At 34.8% G+C, this 24302-nt stretch overlaps 1 long non-coding RNA gene across 1 annotated transcript in view; it reads left to right on the forward strand.

The window, feature by feature from the left end:
• Positions 1–861: 861 nt before the first annotated feature.
• The window catches only part of LOC129144745 (uncharacterized), a 44889-nt gene continuing 21448 nt past the window's right edge, over positions 862–24302 (forward strand). Inside the window, exon 1 of the long non-coding RNA XR_008549273.1 lies at positions 862–1034. This is a non-coding gene — a long non-coding RNA (uncharacterized LOC129144745). The remainder of the gene's footprint in view (positions 1035–24302) is intronic.

The following is a 24302-nucleotide window of genomic DNA, read 5'->3' on the forward strand; positions in this document are numbered from 1 at the left end:
TCTTCCCAACCTTCTCTTTGGTGATCATGGGATTTGTAGTTCGCAGTGTCATGAGGGTGGAGTCCACAAAGCCTGTATGGAGTTTGCTCAGGACATCCTTCACCCCATCAACATCATGCATTCAACATAAATCCACAAGGCATATATGGCAGGTGTAATGGGCAGACTGATCTCTGTTTACCATTACATTATATACTGAACTCTATCTTTTAATTTATAATGAAAAATGTTTAGATAAAATTTCACTAGCAACTTTGAAAACTCTGCTTTTCATTTTTACAATAATGTAAAATTTAAATATGAGCATGGATATAAGTAAAACTAACTTGAAAACTTTAGTTTATAGTCACAATGTGTATTTTTAATCTTTTTCTTAAGTAGAGACAAATATTTCATTGCATATAATTATTAAGAGTCCTTCAATTTTAATAAAGCGGCATCATATAAAATCCCAGAAAAGCCTATCTTTAAGTTTTTCTTAACAATTATCTGATTTTTGAAATGTATACATTACTGTTTTAATTTAATCTGTAAATGCATGACTGGGGGTTCCCCAGCACTCCTTGTTCTCGGGTATAGGGTGTATTGTCTTGGTACCCAGAGTTCCTGCTTATCAGGTAGGTGTAAGTTTATGCAGGGGGACTCTCACCAAGGGCAAAAGCCCTGGTATTATAACAGGGTGGTCCCCAGGAGGAGGGTAAGTTACGGGTTCCCTGTCCCACCCAAAGGAGGGTGGAGCTGAGCAGGGAGAAAAGAAACTGGAGAAGAAACTGAGGAAGGAAGGAAGCAGGATGAAGAGCCTGAAGGAGATCTGGAGGAGGTGTAACAGGGTGGTCCTCAGGAAAGGGGGAGGTTTCTTGCCCCACCCAAGGGAGGGTGGAGCTGAGCAGGAAGAGAAGAGGAAGCTGCAGAGGAGACTGAGGAAGGAAGAAAGCAGGATGGAGCCAGAAGGAGACCTGGAGGAGGTGCTTGGAGCCAGGAGACACATGAAGAAACTGCGCTTGTCTTTTGGTCGTGGACTGGGTGACACAGATGTGGGTGAGACCCGTGGGGAGGTGACAATGGCAGCTTTTATCTTGATTTTGATTTTGTTCTTTTCCTTCCGGGCTTGTCTGGTTGTTTCTGACCCTTTTCTGTGGGTCCCCACTGGAAGGTGCTTTAGACTTGTGGCAGGCTTTGGGGCCTTGCTCTGGGCCAGTCCCATTTGGATGGAGTTTTACCCACGAGGGGATGGGTAACTTTGGGTGCTTGATTTAGAAACTATATTCTTTGCCTTTCCTGTATTGTTTCCTAGTTGTATTAAAGTTCCTTCCCATTAAAGTCTCATATGTTTTGTGTTGATGCGTTGGATAGCAGAACCCTACATAAAATAGGCAGGTTTGCGGGGTTTGGGCTGCCCCTCTCCCTGCTCTATTAACAGAGGCACATGGAGCAGAGAGACACATGAAGAAATTGTGCTTGTCTTTTGGTCATGGACTGGTTGAAACAGATGTGGGTGAGAGACTGTGGGGAAGATAACAATGGCAGTTTTTGTCTTGATTTTGATTTTGCTCGTTTCCTACAAAACTTGTCTGGATGTTTCTCACCCTTTTCTGTGGGTCCCCACTGAAAGGTGCTTCGGACTTGTGGCAGGCTTTCGGGCTTTGCTCTGGGCCAATCCTGTTTGGATGGACTTTTACCCATGAGGGGACGGGTAACTTTGGGTGCTTGATTTAGAAACTATATTCTTTGCCTTTCCTGTATTGTTTACTAATTGTATTACAGTTCCTTTTCATTAAAGTCTCCTATGTTTTATGTTGATGTGGCGGATGGCAGAATCTATTTTGAGCAGGCAGGTTTGGGGGCTCTGGGGTTCCCATGTCCATGCCCTGTAACAGTATGAGAAACATACTGGCAAACCAGTATATGCTGAAAACAGCAGGCAGATATTAGCATAGAGATAATATGCTTTGACTAGTAGGAACAATGGAGCCCCCCAGGCAATAGCCCCTGGCTACAACACCCTAACTTAGATCTGTAATAACTGCTTCCCCTTGCATGTACCCTCCCTACTTACTTGCCCCTTCTTTGTACTTGATGTTAATAAATATGAGACTGCCTTTGGATCAGGGTTGCACATTATTTCCAGTGTAGCCCCTCTAGGCTTCTCATTGCTCCACATGGACTTTGAGTAATCTTTCCTCATCCTGGCACAGTTTCCAACACTGCTGCCCCATGAGACAATACATGACAAATACAGGACTTCTGCTCACTTTTCTGACAGTTTATTTGGTTTAGAGTTGCTTGACTCTTCCTCTGCATATATAGATCTAGAAGGCAGAATTAGCAGACTACAGAAATATTGAGGGGAAATTTAATTCCCAGTTCTTCTCATGGGTGAATGTAGTAGGAAATGATTGAAGATAAGCTCTCAAATAGGCAAATATAAGCTTTTAAAAGATATCAATGGAAGACAAATATCAATTAATTGAGAGTTAAACCAAAATTATGTGAAAATTGTTATGAAAAAGAACTAGTGGTATTGAACAGTCACATATATTCATACATTTTGGAGGTAAATATATGTATTATCAAATAGTAACTGATTTTTTTCTGTTAAGTTAATGCTTTTTGTTCTTGATTCTTTTTTGTTTTGTTTTTATGTTAGTTTACATCATTGTTTGCATTATAGCTGTGAAAATTCTCTCCCCTTCTGGCATTGTTACCATAATATATCCACCCTCAAAGAATTCACCATCATAGACTCTTGTGCTGCATTCTCCATTTGGTTGTGCTTGATTCTTATATTTATGTGATACCTGTATAAAGTTTCTGAAAACTCCTTGGGTAACTTAACGTGAAGGGAATACACATGGAAAGAGCAGATTATTGAACAGTTTATTTTGAATTGAAAAATTCATTTTCAATTGAATTTTTGAAATTTCTGATATAGATAATAGTTTCTTTTAGAGTATTAGTAGTTAAAATACATGCAAATTATAGCTTTGGAAAAATGTATTGTGATGAAGCAATATTTAATACTAAAGATTTAATAAAGAACAGGAACAAATTGGAGAGAAAAGCAAATGTTAGAGTTTGCATCCTCAACCAGGCCAAACCCTGGGACTTGCAGTAGAAATTTTGAGATGGTCGGACACTGAGAAGAGAAGGCAGACATCTATATCATAGGTGGTGCCCAGGAAATAAAGATCTTTGGAGTTGTATTATACTACTCTAGCATTATGACCCCATGGAAAACAAAAATGGTAGCATGTGTTTTCTAAAGAGAAAGGCCTGATGCCAACAACAAAAAAATGCATTTCAAAGACTCCTGAAGGCAGTTTCTGGTGCAGTGTTGTAGTATAAATCTGCTTCACTCCTCAAATCCTACCCTGCGATACCATCACAAGGACATGGAAGAGTAAATGCAATTTTCTAATTACAATTTTTTTTAAGTTTTATTTATTTATTTATACAAGAACTGGGGTACAGTCCAGATGCGCAGGAGGGTGAGAGGATTCACCAGAGACAGAGCGGTGAGCAGAACAGGCAGACTGACAGAAATACACTGCTGAGGGGAGCAACGGGTTAGGCAGGAGAGGTCTGCTGCGCCATGTGGGACCCTCCCCGGCTGGCCGGGATCGAACCTGGACTGCAGAGGCTGCGGACAGCTTCACAGTGTGGCACTCAACTGCCTGCACCATGGGGGGAGGCCCCTAATTACAATTTTTAAAACTGAAGTTACTGATAACCTTAGATGCTACTGCATTTAACTGAAAATATCTAGCTTTAGTTTTTTTAGTCATGTGAAAAGGAAGTTTGAAATAGAGATGAATTATGGTTATAAGGATATTTTAAAATAGCTCTTTAGTATATATCATTTTGTTATGAGGACTCATTACATCAGTTGAAAACTAAAATTAAAGAATCTAATAGGAGAAAAATACATGAAATGTTAAATGTTAGTAATAAAAATCTAGGTAATATATAAAGAAATCAGGAAGTGACTATTAATTTTTATTATAATTTCCAGAGTCAAGGTACTCTTTCATTTTGAGGATAATTTAATCTGAAACTTATTTGTAAATATAAATATAATACTTTAACATAAGTTCATACAAAAGTAAAAGTAGTATGTTTATTATGCATGAGTAAAAAAATCCAAGAAAGCATTGTGCGCAGTAAAAGATTATATAAAATGAGAAAAAAAGAAAGGAAGCCAAAAATACAGCAAGTACAATAAAAGATAAAAGAAGATATGTATCAGTTTATGCAACAAATTGTTTCTTGGAATGGGTTCCAAATTGAAACCTATCTATAGATGCTTACAGTGCTGTATTTAAAATGATACAAAAACTAAAACACAAAACAGCATAAGGCAAATCCCAAATGAAATATGTATAAAAAAATTCCAAAAAAGCAGGTGTCAGTATATTCTTTTAAGATAAAGTAGAATTCAAAGTAGAAAACATTAAGTTCAAAAAAAAGATCATTCTTATTTAGAAACAGTACAGTACAGTACAAAAAAAGCTGTATTTTGCAGGAAACAATGAACCACTGTAAAATACCTAAGAGAATATCAAAATATATAAAGGGAAAGAGATACATGAGGGGAAAAGAAATAGTAAGAAATGTTACTCAGTTTTTTGTGTATCATAGAGGTGAAACTATAATAGATAGTAGGTTTTTATATAGCTGTTCTACATGCCAGAGGCTGTTTTAAGTGGTTTGCATGCATTTATTTAATCCTCACAACATCCCTCTCAGGTTATATTCTCCAATTGTTTAATATAAGAAATCTAAAACAGACATACGTTAAAATTTTGCCTAAAGCCACACAGTTGGTTATGGAATTTGAATTTTAAGCTAGGCAGCTGAACTCCAGAATTCAGACTTGGATCCACAACATTGCTATAATTGTAGGTGATATAATTAAGATTTATTTAATAATTGTCCAAATATGAACTTTAGTCATTTAACTGCATCTTTCCAAGTTTCAGTGGGAATGTGTGGAAAATTATTTCATTAATGAATTTTAATAAATTCAAAACAAACTGACAGAAGTTGCCAACAACTGACAAAGTGGAAAAAATATTAATAAAAGTTAAGATAATTCAACATAACAGGATTAATATTCCTGTTGTGGTATGCACGGAAGACACTGAAGTGGCAGGTCCACTGCACACAAGTCATGGTTCAGGGATGTGAAACCCAAGTTGTGTTTGACCAAGGGAGGGAGATTAAGTCAAAGACTTGCTGGGAGTGGGGTGGCCTTAGTAAAGCCACAGAGACATATGAGAGTAGGTTTCCGGAAACTGCATATATCATTACTTCTGCTACATTGGTGCAAGATGAGAAGTCAAAAGGGATGGCTGAAAAGATGATTAAAGTCAATCTTTTCTACAATAGGTTAAATCCTGAGAGATCTGTTAAAATTGAGTATTATTTCCATCAAAAGGTTACATATATGAAGTTTTAAAAGGAAAATTCGTACTCTAAGGCTTATGAAAATATAATAGCAGGCCCCTGGCCTAATTATTCCTAGGAGCTTCCACTTTATCCTGTTTATTTTGACATTTATTCTTTTATATTTAAATACTACTCATATACTAACCGTTCTTTCCTTCTTTCTTTTTAAAATTCACACGTATAATTTTTTGGTCATGTTTCAAAATATTTGCTCAAATTTGAGATGCATATTCCTCTGTCTTATCTTAAAGAAATGAAGACATAAAAAATTAAAATAATTTGCCTAAAGTCTTAACAAGTATTTTAAGTAAAGTCAAACAATTTTTTTTTAAAGATTTATTTATTTATACAATAACCGGGGTACAGACCAGATGCACGGGAGGGTGAGAGGATTCACCAGAGACAGAGCAGAGAATAGAACAGGCAGACTGACGAAATACACTGCTGAGGGGAGCAGCAGGCATGAGAGGAGAGGTCTGCTGCGCCATGTGGGACTCTCGCTGGCCTGCTGGGATCGAACCTGTGCTGCAGAGGCTGCGGACAGCTTTCCAGTGCTGCGCCCAACCACCTGTGCCGCCAGGGGAGACCCTAAGTAAAGTCAAGCAATTTTTGCACATAAAGCAAGTATAAGGGAGCCAAGTATGATAAGAACATTGGGTTTTGCTTTTGTCTTTTATTTGCTATAGTATAATATTGTCATTTCTAGTTACTGTTAAAATCCTGTATAAATTTATAAGAACAGTACATTGCACCAAGTAATGAATTTCATGAATTAAATAAAAATTAAAATAGTTATTCTGCTTTGCAATCTATTTTAAATTAATTTTGCTTTTGTGGATTTTTACAGAGCATTGAGACTTTGGGATTAGAGTTCACAACAGAGATGTTTCCCAATATTTATTATAATTTTATTTAAATTTTTAAGGGGCCTCCTTGGTGGCCTCGGGGTTAAGTCTCAGCATTACTACTGCTGCCACCTGGGTTCCATCCCTGTCCAGGGGAGCTAACCCACATGGCAGCGAAGACCTCTCCTGTCTCTCCCACTGTGCCCCTCAGCAGTGTATTTCAGTAGATCTGCTTGTTCTGCTCCCCACTTTGTCTCTGGTGAATACTCTCACCACTTGTACCTCTGGCCTACACCCCAGTTCCTCTATGCAAAAATAATAAAAAAAAGTTTCATACATTTGACAACCAATAATATAAAGATTGATTTGTCTTTCAGCATCTCTCCATCAGATATATGATTTTACCTCTTTCTATTGTTTCATTATACTTCCATCACACTTTTGGGTTATATAGTTATTTAAAAAATTGGCTATTTTTATAGCTGCAATACATATTATTCTATAATTATTTTCTCTTTAATTCACTTTTTAAACAGTCAATAAAATTTTGTTATTCATTGTTTACCTTCTATCCACCCTATAAATAATTTACACTTAAGTTTTCAACTATAATTGAAAATAATTCCTAAATATGTTCAAACATAACAACTATTCTGCTTAGTTGTACTGCTCTCAGGACACTCTGTCCACTTGCTTTAGTTGAACTCTTTTCAGTATAATTTAAATACTACCATCTTGATCACCCTGTTCTTTGAACAATATTATATCTAGTATATTTTACATTTCTGTTTCCTTTCTACTAATTGATTCCCTGATTTTGGTAAAGTACATTCACCATTAGCTTTCTGAACAAAATCCTGGGTTATGAATTACTTTCTGTTCCGCTTTATTTCTTGTGGTTTTAGATTTTCTCTGAGTTTCTAAATCATCTTAAGGGCTTAGGTTTTAGCTTTCTCTGAAGTCATTATCATCTATTATTAGCTCATTTATTTTTTGGCTTTCCTGTCCACTCTTCTTTTTCTAGTCATTTCATCCTGGTGGCTTAACTCCTGATTCTTTCTGTTACTATCTATTAAAAGGGTTGGTCAGGCAGTCTCTGAAACACTCCTCCCCTCCATGATTGCTGCCTCTGGCCATTCATGGTCTTGTGCAACCTCCTCACCTTAAATGTGAAAGGAACCCAGTATCTTACTGCTAATGAATAGTATATCAAAGATATAATGGTATGTTACCTCTGAGATGGGGTTACAAAAAGCCCTTGATTTTGGAGTTATTTTCTCTCTCTTGCTCTCAATCGCAATCAAGTTTTCATATCAGAGCTGCCTTAGAGATGAGTCCACACTGCAAGTAGGAAGTTCTGTGATCAGTAGTCATCAAGGAATGTAAACCCTCATTGCAATGGACTGAAAAGAACTGAATTCTGCCACATGAATGAGCTTACAAGAGTTCCTCCCTCAGTTAATTCTGTGGATTAGACTGCAGCCTTGGCTGACACCGTGGTTTGTAGCCTGGTGAGAAACACTGAGGCAGAGTTACTTAGGTAAGCCATTCTACTATACAGGGGATGTTTATATATGCCCACACCCCAATTTATATGTTGACATTATAAAACACAAGATAATTATATTCGATGATGGGAGACTTTGGGAGGTGATTAGATCATGAGGGATATATCCTAATGAGTGGGATTAGTGCTTTTATAAAAGAGATTCCAGAAAGTTCCTTTGCCTTTTCCACCATGTGTGATACAGCAAAAAAGATGTCTATGAACTAGGAATTATGCTTTCTCCAGATACTGTATCTATCTATCAATGTCTTGCTCTTGGCTTTCTTACTTTCCAGAGCTGTGAGAAATAAATTTCTATAGTTTAAAATCTGTTAAATATATTGGTACTTTCTTGTTGCAATCTGAATAGACCTAGACACCAACACACAGAAACTGTGAGATAATAAATTCTTGTTTTAAGCTACTAAATTGGGGTTATTCATTTTATAACCATAGATAATGAATATAGACAGATTTTAAGAATAGAGATAACTACATGTGTTTGATTTACTATGTTTGAATGGAAACCTGAAGGCTCTTCAAGTTACTACATAAATTTTTTTTAAAGAGAGCAAAATAATTATTTCAGAGTTACTTTTTTGGAAAAACTTGTGGGGAACATATTGCAGGAATGAGATTGGAAGAAAGCAGTATTATAGCAATCAGTTGCAGAATGATGAGGCCCTCAATTAAGTCACTATAAGCAGATTGGAGAAGAGAAGGCAAATTTGAGAGGTATTAAAAGGAATCATTGATACAATGTGATTGCTGAATAGATATTGCGATTAAATAATAAGCAAATTCCTTGGGGATTCCTTGAGCATAAGAGTGGATCATGGTTCTCTTAATTAGGATAAAGACTAGAGAAGGAGCAAATGTGAAGAGGATAAGGATGGATTTAGTTTTGGACATTCTAAGTTTGAAATGCTCAGGCACATCTGCATGAAAATAATGATAATAATGGTAATTATAAGTAGGATGCATTAAGTCCTTAATTATTGATAGACCCTGTTTGATGCATTCTACATGGATTATTTTGTTTTGTTTTTTTTCCTGACAATATTATTTAATAGGTACTTTCATTATTACAATTTAACAAAATAATGTGGATAGGAGAGAGTAAAGAGCTTGCCCAAAGGGAAGAGAGTGATTTTCAGATAATAATTTCAACAAAAGGAGTGTGTTTTCAAAGCTCAAAATCTCTCTTCACCTCATATTGTTCTTATAGGACCAGTTCTCAAAAGAAAATAATTCAGCATTGTCTTCAGAAATTCTGAATTTCTTTTGGTTGCCCTAAACATTTTTGTAATCATACATTTCTGGTTCTAATTACATGTCTGGGCCTACAGCCTAGAAGATAATTGCAAGCATTTAAAATTTCCTGGTAAATTATTATATTTTGTGAATCAGTTACATGTAAGATATGTTGTTGATAGATGTAGAAGAGGACAGGCCTGGTTTTAGTGTTAAATTTAATCATTAGAGTACTATTCTCCTGGGTGAGGTATCTCACATTCACTTAAGTAGATTATAATATTGGCTGTTTAAACCCAGGATCTTTAGTAATAAGAGGTTGTACAGGATAAGAGTTACTTTAATTTAATCGTGCTTTTGAAAAATTATGATCCAAAAGGTGTTATGTAAATACCATTGAATTAGGTTTATTTTGATTTTATTTTTAAAAATGGTGTTCTACAAATTGCAGCTCGGATTGAACAGAAAAATTCATTTCATCTCTGAAATGATGATAAATTTGTCAGAACATATACATTTCCAGGCTATACATAAAAGAAAAGAGAGATACCAGGCTATACATGAACGAAGAGAGAGATGCATCTCTGTGAATTCTCTTACGGCCACTAGAAGCTTCTTATTATTAAGATGAGTAAGTAAACTTTCATGAATATTGCAGATGTCTATGGAGACTGTAGGAAGATATTTAGACAATTAAAGCAATAGAGATATGAAAACTAATGGTCAAGTCTAGGGAAATTAATGGAAGACTTGCTCACAGGTACTAATTCAAACAATTTCAATGAATTCAGTGAGCTCTTGTCTGAACTGTTTGCATTCTGTCTTCTATTTACATCAATTTCCCAAACTCATCTCAATGCCTTATGAGGTATGTTTACATGCCCGCATGTGTGTGTGTGTTTGTGTGTGTGTGTTTTAATTCATCCTTGAATCTTGAATGTTTCAGCATGCTTTTATAGGAATAAGGATTATTTAGGGACTCTGTTTTTAGTGTCAATAAGAACGAGCTTGTCATAATGATCAAGAATACAGGCATAGAGAGCTACGTTTGAATCCTGACTGCCGCTTATTTGATATTTGTAACTATATACCTCCCATAGTCAGTTTCATATATAAAATGGTGATAAAATACTTTTCTTCCTGACAGGATTATTACAGGATCAAATGGGAATCTATGCAAAATGCTTCCACCTAATGTCTTGTACAAAGTGAGTGCTCAGTTACAGTGAAATTATTATTAGGTACTTGTCATCTCTTTCCAACCTTGCCTCACTGCTCCCTTTTTCTTTTGAAAATTATTAAATACTCATAGTCAAAATGAAATCAAATTATGGCTCAATATGGAAATTTGAAGAAATCTTGGAAAATTTTTAATTCTGTGGGTTAACATATCTTTACTTGATTCAATTTAAAAGTATTCTCAAAAGGAAAAGAAAACTAACAGAAAGACTTCCTGCCTGCATTATACTTTGCTGAGATTTACTGATTCTAGTTTCCTTCTGCTCTAGTTAAGATTGCATTACTTAGGAAGGCTTTCAAAAATAGGCAGGATCTGGGAACTTTTAAACAACCCACCTTCAAGTAAGTTTATAGCCAATGAACAGTGTTTCCCATTAGAAAGAAACCTTTTATCTTTTGACTATTTTCACAGAGAACTTAATAAGAGTAATTGGGAGGCAGCTGGAACACTTTGACAGCTCTTAGAGAAAGAAGCAGGATTTCTTTGGAGAAGGATTACTAATACTGTATTTAAGAGAAAGAGGACCTATCTTGGGATTGAGTCAGTGAGACTGGCTTCCCAGGGTGAAGAGGTTGCTGTTACTTTGTGAAGAAACTGAGTTGGTTTTGTGATGAATATTTCTTTTTCCAGAGAAAAGGAAAAAAAGAACAAGCATTTATAGAATCATTTTTTACTCAGAATACTATGCTAATGACATTTGTGTGTGTGTTGTGTGTGTGTGTTAGTATTTCAAATCTTAATGAATCCCCATCATGACCTTATGCAGCATTCAATGTCATTTTTTTCATACATGCCAGTGAGAATGTGGAAATTTGAGATAGTGTGTCTGTGTTCAATGTCACACAATTGGCCAATAATAAGTATAATAGTAATTCAAACTCAAACCTCTGCTTCTTAAATTGGTATTCTTTCCACTATAACAGTGGTCCTTAAAGTGTGATCTTGGCCCAGTAGCATGCATATCACTTGTAAGAAATGTAAATTTTCAAATCTTTATTTTTTTTTGAAGATTAATTTATTTATGCATACAAGAACTGGGGTACAGGCCAGAGGTGCGGGGAGGTGGTGAGAGGATTCACCAGAGACAGAGTGGGGAGCAGAGCAGGCAGATTGACTGAAATACACTGCTGAGGGGAGCAGCGGGCAAGACAGGAGAGGTCTGCTGCACCATGTGGGTAGCTCCCTGGCCAGCCGGGGATCAAACTCATGCTTCAGAGGCTATGGATAGCTTCATAGTGCTGTGCTTAACCCCTTGTGCCACCAGGGAGGCCCAAATTTTCAGATCTTAACCTAGATCCACTAAACCAGAATCCCTGGGGATAACATCCAGCATCCATGTACTATCAAATTCTTCATGTGACTTCAACACACATTAAAGAGCTTTTCCACTGTATTAGTTCTTTTTCCACATTATAATATTCGCATCTGGAATTTTTAGAAGGAAATAGGTGTTAAGGATACCAGATCCAACTTGTCACTTACTGTTCTGACATTCTCTCTGAAGTCACTGTAGTCACAGACAAGATCAAAAAAGAAAACTAGGGGACTTCCTTGGTTTTCTAGAAACCACCAGAGAACCACCCTAAATCATATACAGTGTTGTAAACTAATGGTACCTCAATAAAACATATTATAAAAATAAAAACCCAAAAAGAATAAAAAAAGTCATGAGCCTCAGATTATGAAATTGAGAGAATCCACTGAGTTAAGGCTTTTATAGAAGAACTCATTTGTGGAGGGGAACATTGAATCATGCTTTTGGGGATACCATGAGATGGTATAATATGAATATTACCTAGATGGGTATTTTTAGTTGGAAACTGTTGGTTCTAATGCTCATTAGAAAAGGAATCTTTAGAGATGAATTTGGAAATACATGCTATAAGGGGCACTGTAGTAGCTGTGATTTTTCTTATACAAAATAAATAGTAATTGTTTCTTTTACATTACTTTTAATGGACTTTTCTTCTAACCCAATGAGGCCAGCATCTTCAAGTTGGACTATAACTGCTAGTCTACCACACTCTCAGTACTACTTGATAAACACATATTGATGATCCATACAAGGCAAGGGAGTGTATGAGCATTACAAATTTCATAGTTGAAGATCTAATCCAAAAGAAAAAACATGTTTACACAATGAGAACAAAATCTAAATTCTTTGTGGTCCTAGAATCTTAGAAACAAAATCAGGAAGCTTTAGACAAAATTTTGGTTTTTGATTAACTCCAACTGCAAGCTAAAGGGTAAAGTATTAAATTACCATTTATCACAAATCAATTAAAATAAATATGGTAAGCAGATGTGACATTATAACTAGAGGAAGTAGAAGCAAAAATTAGATGATTTTACTTAAACAAATGAACAGATGCACAGAAGAAAATAAAACCAGCAAAACAAATAAACATTTGGAATAAGAAATTTTAAATTAAAAAATGAAATAAAAGGGAACTATGGTCCTAAATATAGTTAGCTGGTATGGTCCAGTGTAATCCATTCATTTCCTTGGCAAAATCATTTTTAGGCATCTGTGATGAGCATAAAGTCTATTAGTTTCTAGCTCTGACTTTCTCCCAAATTTAGATCTCATTCATGCCTGATTGTGGGAGGAGTATTGCATCCATCCAAGCTTTGCAGACATTTGGTATTCAAGATGTCAAGGAAATGTAGCAAAGTTTGGAAAGTGGCCACGGTAGCCATGTTTGTGGTTCCCATAGTCCCAGAGGCTTTGGACTGCCAGAATAAATCTGGCAGTAGTAAGGTAAGTTTCCGCCAGTGTGAGGCTTGAGCCTTGTTTGGACCAAGTTTTGAGTGTCTTGTTGATTCAGAATTTCATTTTTGTTACCACCATACTGTATAAGAAAAATACAGAAATAAACATTAAAATTTTTAAATGATTAAAAAGAAAAGATGTAGAGAACTCTAAGGTTTTCCATAAGCAAAGTTGTGAAGTTCAGAGTTGAATAAGCTTTTTGCAACCTCTTTTACATCTTTAAGCAATTTGTGTGTTAGGTCTTCCAGGTAATTTTGAGGGACAATAAAATCTGAGAACCATGTGGACAGACATATCCTCTTTCTTTTGTGATAGCATCTCTGTAATATTAAATGGTCACTTTTAGATTATAGCCATCTAGTAAAAGATCCCATTTGAATCCTGGCTGTGTCACTAACTACCTCTGCTACATTAGCAAATACATTTAATATTCCTTGCACAATATAATTTCTAGCTTTAAAATCAGTTAATGATTGCTTCTATCTTACCGAGTGGTTTTGTTACTAATAAAAATAATATCATTAATGTAGCCACTGATATCTCCTGAGCACCTACTGTGTTTCTGGCATAGTGCTAGAAACTAGTGAATATAGACCATAGATAGACACACAACAGAAAATAGTCCTTTTCCTTAAGTAATAAATGCCAATTTTAATGATGCATAGGTACTACTATGTGGTAAATTGAGGGAATTATCCATTCTATGTGTATAGTATGTATGTATATATATAGTCATGAACAGCAATCAAGACATCCCTCTAGAGAGATGTTCTGTTGATAGAAAGTTGCAATGAAAATAGAACAAAAATTCTGGAACACATGTGTGTAGTGGGTATAGCATTCTGGGTGAGAGGGAATAACTTGTAAAAACTTGGAGGCAACAAAGATTATTGAATATCAATTATATTGCAAGTGGCTGATGTTCTAACTGAGGCTATGATGAAATCCTGAGAGATGAATATGGATATGTAAACAGCAACCAAATCAATAAAGGTTTTAAATTTGCAATATCTTCAGGAATGTGGATCTAGCATTGAAGAATTTTAAAAGGACATTGGCCCATGAGATTCATATTTTGTAGAGATCATTATTTGCACTATGTAGTATGAGTATGGTCATGGATTTTATATAGGTAGTTGTTGTTATGATCTAGCCAAGAGATCATGATGGCCTCAATTAAGACAATGGCAATGGATAAGGTAAGACAGATATTTCATATTATGAATATAGACTTGATGGCATTTGAAAATTAATTGGATGGATATGATTGAAAATGTTTGTTAACATCAGTTTTCCAGACCATGTCAGTTTAAATATGCAAAATTAATTTTTAAAGTTAGCTGACTATTTAATTCTTTACATTTTTTTGAGGTAACATTTGTTCATTATAACATTACAAATGATTTGGAGGTATAGAAACTCACACTCTTCAAATTAATTTTCATAATCAGTTTATCATGGGTTGAGATCTCACTGAACTGTTAGCAATCTATCCTCCTTAGAATGTCTTGCAACCCTCAAAGGGTTTTCCAAGTTGCTGCCTCTTGGGTGCTCAATGTAAGGTCTCAAGTCCCTCAGCTGTTTCTCAGATCCTCTGCTAGTCTCTAGTCTTTGTACACACAGGTCCTCTGCTAGATTGATTGTTGCCATCCCTCTGTAGGTTGTAAGGAGAATCCTTCACTCTGTGGTCAGACCTCTGGTCGGATACATGGGACACCATCTGAATTGGAAATGCTAATTCTGAAAATCACAGCTAAGACCAGGTCATGCTTTAAGGATATGTTTTCAGAAGAATCAGGAACCAGGCCTGTACAACACAGATTGATTTAAAATAATATATAGATTGCACCTCATTCTAACAGTCGTTATCCTGCCTCACTCATTGTTTACTATTCTTCATGTGATCAGGAGTATCTGAATTCCCACACTGAAGTTTCCCATGATATCCACACCTTGTATTCAGATTAAATCTACCTTCCACTTCAGAGAAAAAAAATCCCCTCATCCGAAATTGTGATTTGTACCCTGAATCTTTTTTTTTTTTTCTTTATTTCTTGGAGCTTAAATGACAAAGAGCATGTCCACTTCTCTTCATGAAAGTTCTCATCTCATTTCACAATTTTAGGATTGGTTCCCATGACACCAACAAAAAACATAACATATAGTAAAATATCATATTTCTCAGAATCTAGATTATTTAGTTTTAAACAGTATCATATATAAAGCATGAATTGCCTTAACTTTACAATAATAAGACATAATTTAGTTTTTTTTGTCTCATTTCACCAGTGATTTAATAATCTTGATGTTAAAACTCATTCATGGCAAACTTGATATTATATTTACATACACACACATAAATGGTTTTGCTAATTGTAATAAATTTTACAAACATAAATGCTGCTATTTTTCATGAAAAAAAAAAACAAGAGCACAACTATTTAATATAATCCAGTGTATATTAAAGAAATAGTTTACTCCTGATGTAGAGTATAATGATATAAGATCTTCTTCTTTATTGAATATGATTTTATAAGACATCAGAAATAACATTATCTGAAACACAATCTGCTTATGACAGCTTTCCTCACTAAATCATCAAAATCCTACACAGACATGATTTTTACTGGAATTTTATCTGATTAAAGATCTTCAATAAGGTGAAATGAAAAGGGAATTATGTTTTTAAAACCTTTATCAGAGACATACTCTTCTTCTTTATCCTTATCCTTATTTTAGAAATAAACATTACTCTTTTCCTGAAGGTAAAGCATCACTTTTTAACAAAATTAATATGAAGAAATTTTACACGCACATGTAATGGTCCTACAATCTATACAATATATGTCAAAAAGTCATAGGACAGGTATTTCTAGCCTCTAGAAACTGATAATTTAAGCTAAATAGTATTAATATGAGCAGATAGGATGTTTTATTAAAAGTACCCTAAAGAAAGAATAATACACAGTTAAGTAAAGATTGCAAACAATTGAAAATGAACCTTAGGAAGCTTTTGGATTTGGAAAGAGAAAAAGGAATTCCTTCAGTAAAATTTTATCTTTTTTATCAATTTTATCTACAATTAAAAAAAAAAACTTATGCATAGAATCCCCAGAACATTGGTGCTATAAGAGTGCTTTCCTACACCATAAAGCCACATCCCTAGTCCTACCAACTTTACTTGTTCTGGAAAATTTAGGATATTAAATCTCTAGGTTCAATTCTTAGTTGGTCATACCTCCCCAGGATTTACCCCTCCCATTTTTTCCTAGGAACTTTTCTCATCTGTTCCCCTACTAACTTTCAGCCCATTACATGTTTTTCAGTCCTCCTAAGAATTTTGCTTTCTCTGGTGCTCTTTTGCTTCTGTATTAGTCACTTGGGTCCCTCTACTTGCATGGCTGATTGGAAATAACAGGTGGAGAGGAGATTGGAAATGGTTCTCTGATTTCAGAGTGGACTAGATAAAAGATAGTCCAAGTTTTCTCATTTCCCAGAAAATTCCTGCTTTTGTGTTTATTGTTTCTATGATTTGAAACTAATGTCTATCTCTTTCTGTTTTCCTCCTGCCTTGATAGAAACACTCATTCTCTCTCTTCTTTCTCTCTCTCCCTCTCCCTCTCCCTGTTTCTCTCTCTCTCTCTCCATAGTAGATGAAAGAACTCACTTGAATCACTGTTGCTACACAATAAGGAGTCTATGGTTTCCCTGCACATTTAGCTACCTAGTTTTAGATGATCTGTCTGTGGGAAGTTGTCATTTATTGTTTTGCTTTACAAATTGTCTACTTTGTAAATTCTTTTTTTCGAACGTACTTATTCTTCTGCAGTGGTTCAGGATTTTTTTTTTTTCTTTGAGAAGTACTGATATCATCTTGAATGTGTTTTACCAAAGAGGGACTGCCCCAACACATGTTGAGAAAGAAAATATTCCATTTGAATCCAGGAGTGAGAAGACACTCTTCACGGGTTTCTAGTCCTCTCGCCCTCTTCCTTGTCAATATCCACCTCTCAACTGTTGCATATGCAATGGTTATTGCCAAATTGTGATGTGGCATAAGGTTCCTTCTGGGCCAATTTGTGAACACTTGGAAATATCTTTTGAGCAGAACCTTGGCATTACTGATTTTACATTATATTTTAGCAAGAATTCTAACTGGTGTAATGTGAAACAGGGATCTCCTTCAGTTTTTTGCTGAAATTATTTTGGGAAAATTAATGTCCTACATGTAGCTTCTGATTCTGAATTTGCATCTCATAGAACTTTTGGTTTAGCACAAATTTGAAAGCAGGTATATTTGCTGGCACATTTCCTGTATATTTTTAGGTTAAAAGAGTATCTTTTCCTGCATTAGTCAGTACTCTTAATGTTGTAATTGACTGGATTCCAATTAAAATTGGCTTAAGCAAAATTAGATTTATTGAGTTCCATAACTAGAAAGTTCTATGTTAGTTTGGCTTCAGAGTTCAAGCAATATCATTAGAACTCATTTTATCTTCCATAATTTCTTGGCTAGCTTTAAAAATTTTTGGTTCCAAATGGTAACAAAATGATTGAAGGATCTCCAGTTCTTACATAATCTCAGGTCTCACAGAAAGGACAGGATTTTTTTTTTCTGAAAATTAGAGTAAAATATCTTTCCATCTCACAAACTCAGTTTGGGTTAGGTCTTCATTCCTTAACCATCACTGACTGACCAGGCAAATGCAATATTACAAATTTCTGGATCTAAGTCACCTGGCATTGGGAAATGGAGTCAAGTTTAACAGATGCAAGTGGGCTAAGAAGAAAATCGGGATGCGATTATCAAAAAGTGCTAGGTAGCCAAGACTATAGATGTTCACTCTAGTCTCTATGACATAACTATGTGGCAGAATCCAAGAAAAAATGGGTTTTAAAATGTAATGATGCAAATGTGAAAAATAACACTGTAGTGAATATTTGGTTTAGCACAAATTTGAAAAGAATTCTAATTGGTATAGTGTGATCTTCTGGACATTATGATATTGAGAATGACATAAATGTAGTGGGAAGTTTTGAGAATATACAATACATATTGTAGTACACATTTTTTCAAAGGTCAGCTGTTGTCTTAAGCACGAAAAGATTTTCTCACATCAGGAAGAAAATGTTTGAATATGACACAGAAATTATAAATAATCCCAATAATTGCCTACCTTTAAACCTCCAAATAGTACCATTTTATTGACATGGATAACATTTTAAAATACCACTGCTTATTAAATATAGTCCATAGTCATTAAAAAAATGCCTCTGACATATATTCTAGAATATTTCTACAACTGAGAGCTAAAAAGAAAATACTGTCTGCATTTTATTTTATTTAAAACAAACAAAAAAATTCCAAAGGGAGCAAGAAAAATATCAATAGTAAAAATATTCTATTCTCAGTTAAACCTGGATTATCTGAATCCATTTTGGTGAATAAAAATCTTCCAAAGCTCAGTGGGTTAGGCAGATAAAAATGATAGAGTTTCCCTCCACAAACATATTTTTAAGACTTTGTTTTTCAGTAGGCAGGCAATTTTTTTGGCAATGTCTGTATTTCTAGTTGTGACTGTGCAAATAGAAGGAAGTTATGCCATATGGATATTAGTGAAATTCTAGATTTTAGTTATCTTTCTTATTGAGAGAAAACCAAATCTCCATAATTACAATTATAAAAACTTGAAATTTGAAAGTGTATGATCAGATTTGTTATGAGTTAAATTATGCCTTTCAAAATTATGTTTGGGAGTTCTAACCCCTAGCAACTTAAAAAAGTAGCCATCTTTGGAGATAGGTCTTTAAAGAAATGATTAAATTGAAATGAGACTCTTTAGGGTGAACCCTCATGCAATATGACTTGTGTCCTTAAAAGAAGAGGAAATTTGGACACATGAGAACACACTAGAGGAAGACCAAGTTAAGGTAACAGAAAAAGACTGCCATCTGTAAAGCAAGGGAAGAGGCCTCCAAGAAACTAAGCCTACTGACATTCTGATCTCAGACATTTAGATCTGTGTAAAATAATTTTTTTATACTATTCAATCTGCGGTATTTTGTTTTGGTAGCTCTAAAATACTAACAATGGGCTTAGAAACATTGGGGTTCATGATAGAACAGTCAAATAATCATTAATTTCTAAATATTGTCTTGGGATAGATAGCTCATCACCAGTCATTGAATTATCATTATGCCAGGACCAAAAAATAAAAACAATAGAAAAGCTTAAGTGTTATGTAAGAGTTGTATTTACATGACTTGGCTAGAGGATAGATATGAGTAATGAGGGTTATTGGAGAGGGAGGCATCAGAACAATGGTTAGGGTATAAGTTGAGGAACCTGGTAGGTAGCATCAACATTCACTGATTGAGGAAAAACCTGAGATGGAAGCACATTTCAGGGTGATGATTCAGTTGAAGAACATTAATATTCATTACTAGTAGAGTTATTTCTGAAAGGAAATGATTAGAAAGTTAGGACTAGAAACTAGAATATAAACAGTAGACTTGTTTGAAGCCCATTGCAATGATAAAGGTGAAAGCTTTTGGTGATTTTGCTGCAGAGTAGTAACTCTGGAGGGGTTAGAAATTGAAAAATTTGGAATGTATTTTGAATTTTAGTCAACAAGTCTTGCTGCTTGATTGGATCCAGCAGTCAATCTAAAGGTAGTAAGATTTGCTTATCAGTATGATTGGTTGTAAAAGAAATGAAGGTTTTCCCCAAGTTTTTATTCAGCACAACACAAAGAAAAGACTGTCATTTAGTAAGATAGGGTAGGAGTTGGGAAAGTTAAACTGTCTTGTCAAATGGATGGAGGGAGATTACCAATATATTGCTATTGGACTTACTCATTTTGATTTACCTTTTAATCAAGCAAGATAATACATTGAATACAGATCATAAAACCAAAGCAAGATAAATGTGAAGGACTGGTGTGTCATCTACAAGTTGTTGAAACTTATAAAAAAGCAGCCAAAAAATAAAAGCATCCAGGGAAAAAAGACACATATACAAAATGTAGTTGATGCCTACTGAAAAACAATGGAAAGACTTCCTTAAATTGTACCAAGGGGATTTTTTATACCTCTTCTGTTCAAAGCAAACTCCTTTCTTTACTTTAGTTATATAACTTCCCACCTTGCCTCCTTTCTTTTTTGTTCTGTTGTGGACTGTGTTCCTCTAAGGTTGGCTCTCTTAACAGGGGGGACTTGGTGTGGTCCACACTCAGTGGACTGGAACTCAGATGGCTCTGGCTGGCAGGGGTTGCATCACACACAGGCTGTGCTTCCTGCATTGCCTGCCAATGGCTCCACAGCCATCATCACTACTACTGCCTGAAACTAGTGAGAGGCTTGAGCCTCAACTCACCCATTTGAATTTTCACAAGGAATTATCAAAATCTCTCTTTTGCCTGTTCTTCCCACTGTTATTGGGCCCATTCTGATCTAGGCACACTGTCTGAAATCTCTTCATTCTCTTTCTTCTAGGAGAAATTCTCTTGCCCACCCAGGTCAAAAAACTCCCAGTTACCTAGATCTGCTCTGTTTGCATCTGTACCCCATTTTGGAAAAGTCCGTTTGGTGAATTTCCCTAGGGCCATGGATGGCTGTCCCCTACACTATTGCTTGGGCTGTGGTGTTTAATTTCCCTGCCACATTTTCCTTTACCTCCTTCCTCACCTTTGCTGCAATAAGCCACCCACTTTAGTGTAAATCCTCCATGTTATTGTCCTGGAATTCTGTGGGTATTTTCCAGATCTTCCTTGAACAAATGTGTATTTTTATAACTGTGTATACAGGACAAGGTGATTCTAATATCTCTATTCTACAATGTGAGTGTCCTATGTTTCTTGAAAATCATGGTGCCTGAAATTTTAAGACCTTTCTAAAGAATATTTTAGAGTTTCTTTCCCATTAGTTGACTAACCTTATCAGAAAATGATTGCTCTGCAATATGTTCTCTTCCTTTTTATTAACAAAATTTCAAAATTATTATTACTATCAAACTAAATATATACATCTGGTATGTTCATGAGATATATGATAGTTCATTAGATACAAGTAACATTTAGATTTATTCTAGGTTAAATTATCACTTAGAATGAATTTCCAGTTTCTAAAGATGGAGACTTAGGTGATAAAGTGAGCACAATTTAATTTTTTATTATGCTTTCCTTTTGTTGGCATTATTGCATTTTTCTTTTATTCCCCACATTACACACTTCACTAAATTTATTATAGTTGCTAATTATATTAACAATTAGCAATTATGTTAAATTTCAAAGTACCAATCAAATTTTATATCTTAATTTGTTACATTATCACTAATTAGAATATTAGGTCTACTTAATAGATTATGTGTAAATTAAGACAATTCAGTTCATTTTTTAAAGCCTACATATTTTTTTTACTAATTGGCATAATAATCATTAGCTTGTGTTCAACTGTAATTTGTCACCTTGTAAAGAACCATGTAACAGTTCATGTGTATGTGACACATAGGAAAATTAATAGGATAGAGTTAATTTTTTATAAAATTTGTGATTTCACCCAAGTTGAGTTAATTGATAGATATTCTGTAATCATGCATTTGAAAACAGATAAACTAAGTCCTTTTAAGAAAGATAATAACAAGTACCATATAAAGCATAAAATATTAAATATACTCAGAGCAAGCTTTTTAGAAATTTGGGCCTTTCATCTGGTAGTTAACTAGTTGACATACATTTTGGTGGGATAGTAGCCTATCAGACTTATCATATTTGTTATGAGCAGAGGGAAGAGATTCACACATAGGAATTCTAAATATAGTTTAAATATTTACCAAGAGAAGATTTCTATGGTTATAAGTATTGAAGATAAATTTAATATAAGAAATATTATAACAGAAATAAATAATTAACAAAGTTAAAACAAGAGGGTTAAAAAAAATGGTTCTAGATCCTTAACCTTGCATCTTTTATTTAAAAAAAAGTTCACCCTGTAAATTATATGAAATTAGTGAATCGTCCTATCATGAACTGGCCATTTCCACTGAACCATTTGAATGAAAATATGAATACATATGCTGCTATTATAAAATGCATGACAAAAATATGTTTAACCAGCATAGACTATTACTTCATATATTATGCTGGAGTGCATTCATCCTTACATTAGTTTTCTTTTTTTTTTTTACTTTAAAAATTATTTATTGTTCAAATGATTTTGAATTTCTTCCTTTTTTTTAATTGAGATGACATTAGGATACCCCCATCATACATTAGTTTTCAAATTGATCTTATAATGTGTGGATAATTAAGGAATTAATTATATACACAGTTTACTAAATTTAATTTACACAAACTTGAGGATAACTGGACATTTGAATAGATTATCATTTTCAGCTATGTTTTCTTTCAATTAGGATGACTTGGAATGGATATAATTGTTTTCTAAAACTAGTACACACATACATATATGTGTACACATACATTATTGACATTATAAAATATTTCTTAATGAATGGTTTCCTTCCTTCCCAAAGATATCATTACTCATCATCACAACCCAGCTTGGTTTGAAGCTAGTTCATTTCAAAGCCCCACTATGATTCACTGGGGGTTTTCCTAGAACCATCTCTTGTTCCCACACTCCCACTAAATACTAAGATAGTGAAAGATAGAGGAAAGGAGATATATAGAAAAACATAGATTCAAAAAGTTTATCCCAGTCACATCCCAGATAGTCCAGTCTGAATGACAGATTAAAGCAGAACTGATTTGCTGTTCTCCTCAGTACCTTCCTCAGAAGTGCCACATGTCAATAGTTTTGAAGGTAATATGTCGACAGGAGAGGTATTAAACCATAAAAGTAGAGGAAGTAAGTAAAAGTAAAACCTAGGGACTGTCAGAGGATTATGCTAGTTATACCTATGTCTTCCCCACCAATCAATAGCACAGGCCCTGCTGAGACCTGTCCCTTGGCTGAGCTCCTCTGATGAGGAACCCTTCTAAATCCTCCCATCCTCTACCTAAACATAACAAAGAAATCTAGGACTCCATGAAAAACAATTACTATTAAAATCAAAGCACAGTATCACAGTTTGCCTTTTAGGTTTAACGAGTAATAGTTTTCCTTATAGTTGGAGTTTGAAGAAATATGAAATTGCAAATATTTATCTGAAGTACATTGCCCTGGTGTTTGAGCAGATCTCTGGACAGAGTAGCCTGGCTATGTTGGTGCAGAAGTTTAAACATCATACTGAATTTCAAGTACAAAAAAAACTAAAAATCTGTTTAGCACATCATCTCATGGTTGGAGACTGAAAGGGAAGGGAAGGGGAGATGAGGGACAGATACAAGGTCAACAAACTAGGATGCACTAGGAGAAGCAAGGTAATATTTACTTATAAAATGCCCAGGGAGTTGAAAGTAGGAAGTGGATAATTTTGACTGAATAAAAAAGAGGTGCATGATGCTCAAGATACCTTCCTCTTGTCCAGGAATTTGGCCCAGAAGAGTAATTGCTCTAGTCAGAGAAAAATTTAAAGAGACACATGAAGCTCTACCTTGGGATTCATGTGGGACTTGTTCTAGGCTCAGTTCCAAAATACTTGCAAACTTAAGCTGGGATTCAAGTTTATCATGAAACCAAATATGCATTGGGATCTTTCTTAGACCTTTAAAGATCTCTTTCCCTAGATAGATTTTATTTTATGAGCATTATATGTAACTATTTATTTGATTAAATGTGCAGAGTTTGGGGAAGTCTGTTTTTAACTGCCTTAGACTGTGAGCTATGCAGTTTTTCCATCTGAAATTTTCATAGCAGAATCTAAAGTTCAGCAAGTTGCAAAGGTTTTTTTTTTGTTTGTTTTTTTTTTTTTTTTTTTTTTTTTGTTGTTGTTGCAGAGTTTTGGCAGCTAAATTCACTCAGCACAGTGAGCTGTCTTTCAGCAGCATACTGCATTAGAGAAACAATTCTGTACCCTCAGGGTTTTGGAGTTTCTTTGTTCAGCAAAGAATTGAATCATATTCCTTAAAGTGGATCTATTTCTTTCAAGGCTTAGTTTAAATGATCATTGACAAATCAAGCTAGACACTAATTAGCTCGCCTATTGAAATTAACGTATTTTATATGTATTAATGTGACTATCACAGGAGACATGCTGTCAATCTGGATTTCAGAAAGGAATGTTTCATACCTTCC

Source organism: Talpa occidentalis, unplaced genomic scaffold (genome assembly GCF_014898055.3).
Source record: "Talpa occidentalis isolate TD23 unplaced genomic scaffold, MPIMG_talOcc4v2.1 talOcc4.6, whole genome shotgun sequence".
Classification (NCBI taxonomy): Eukaryota; Metazoa; Chordata; class Mammalia; order Eulipotyphla; family Talpidae; genus Talpa; species Talpa occidentalis.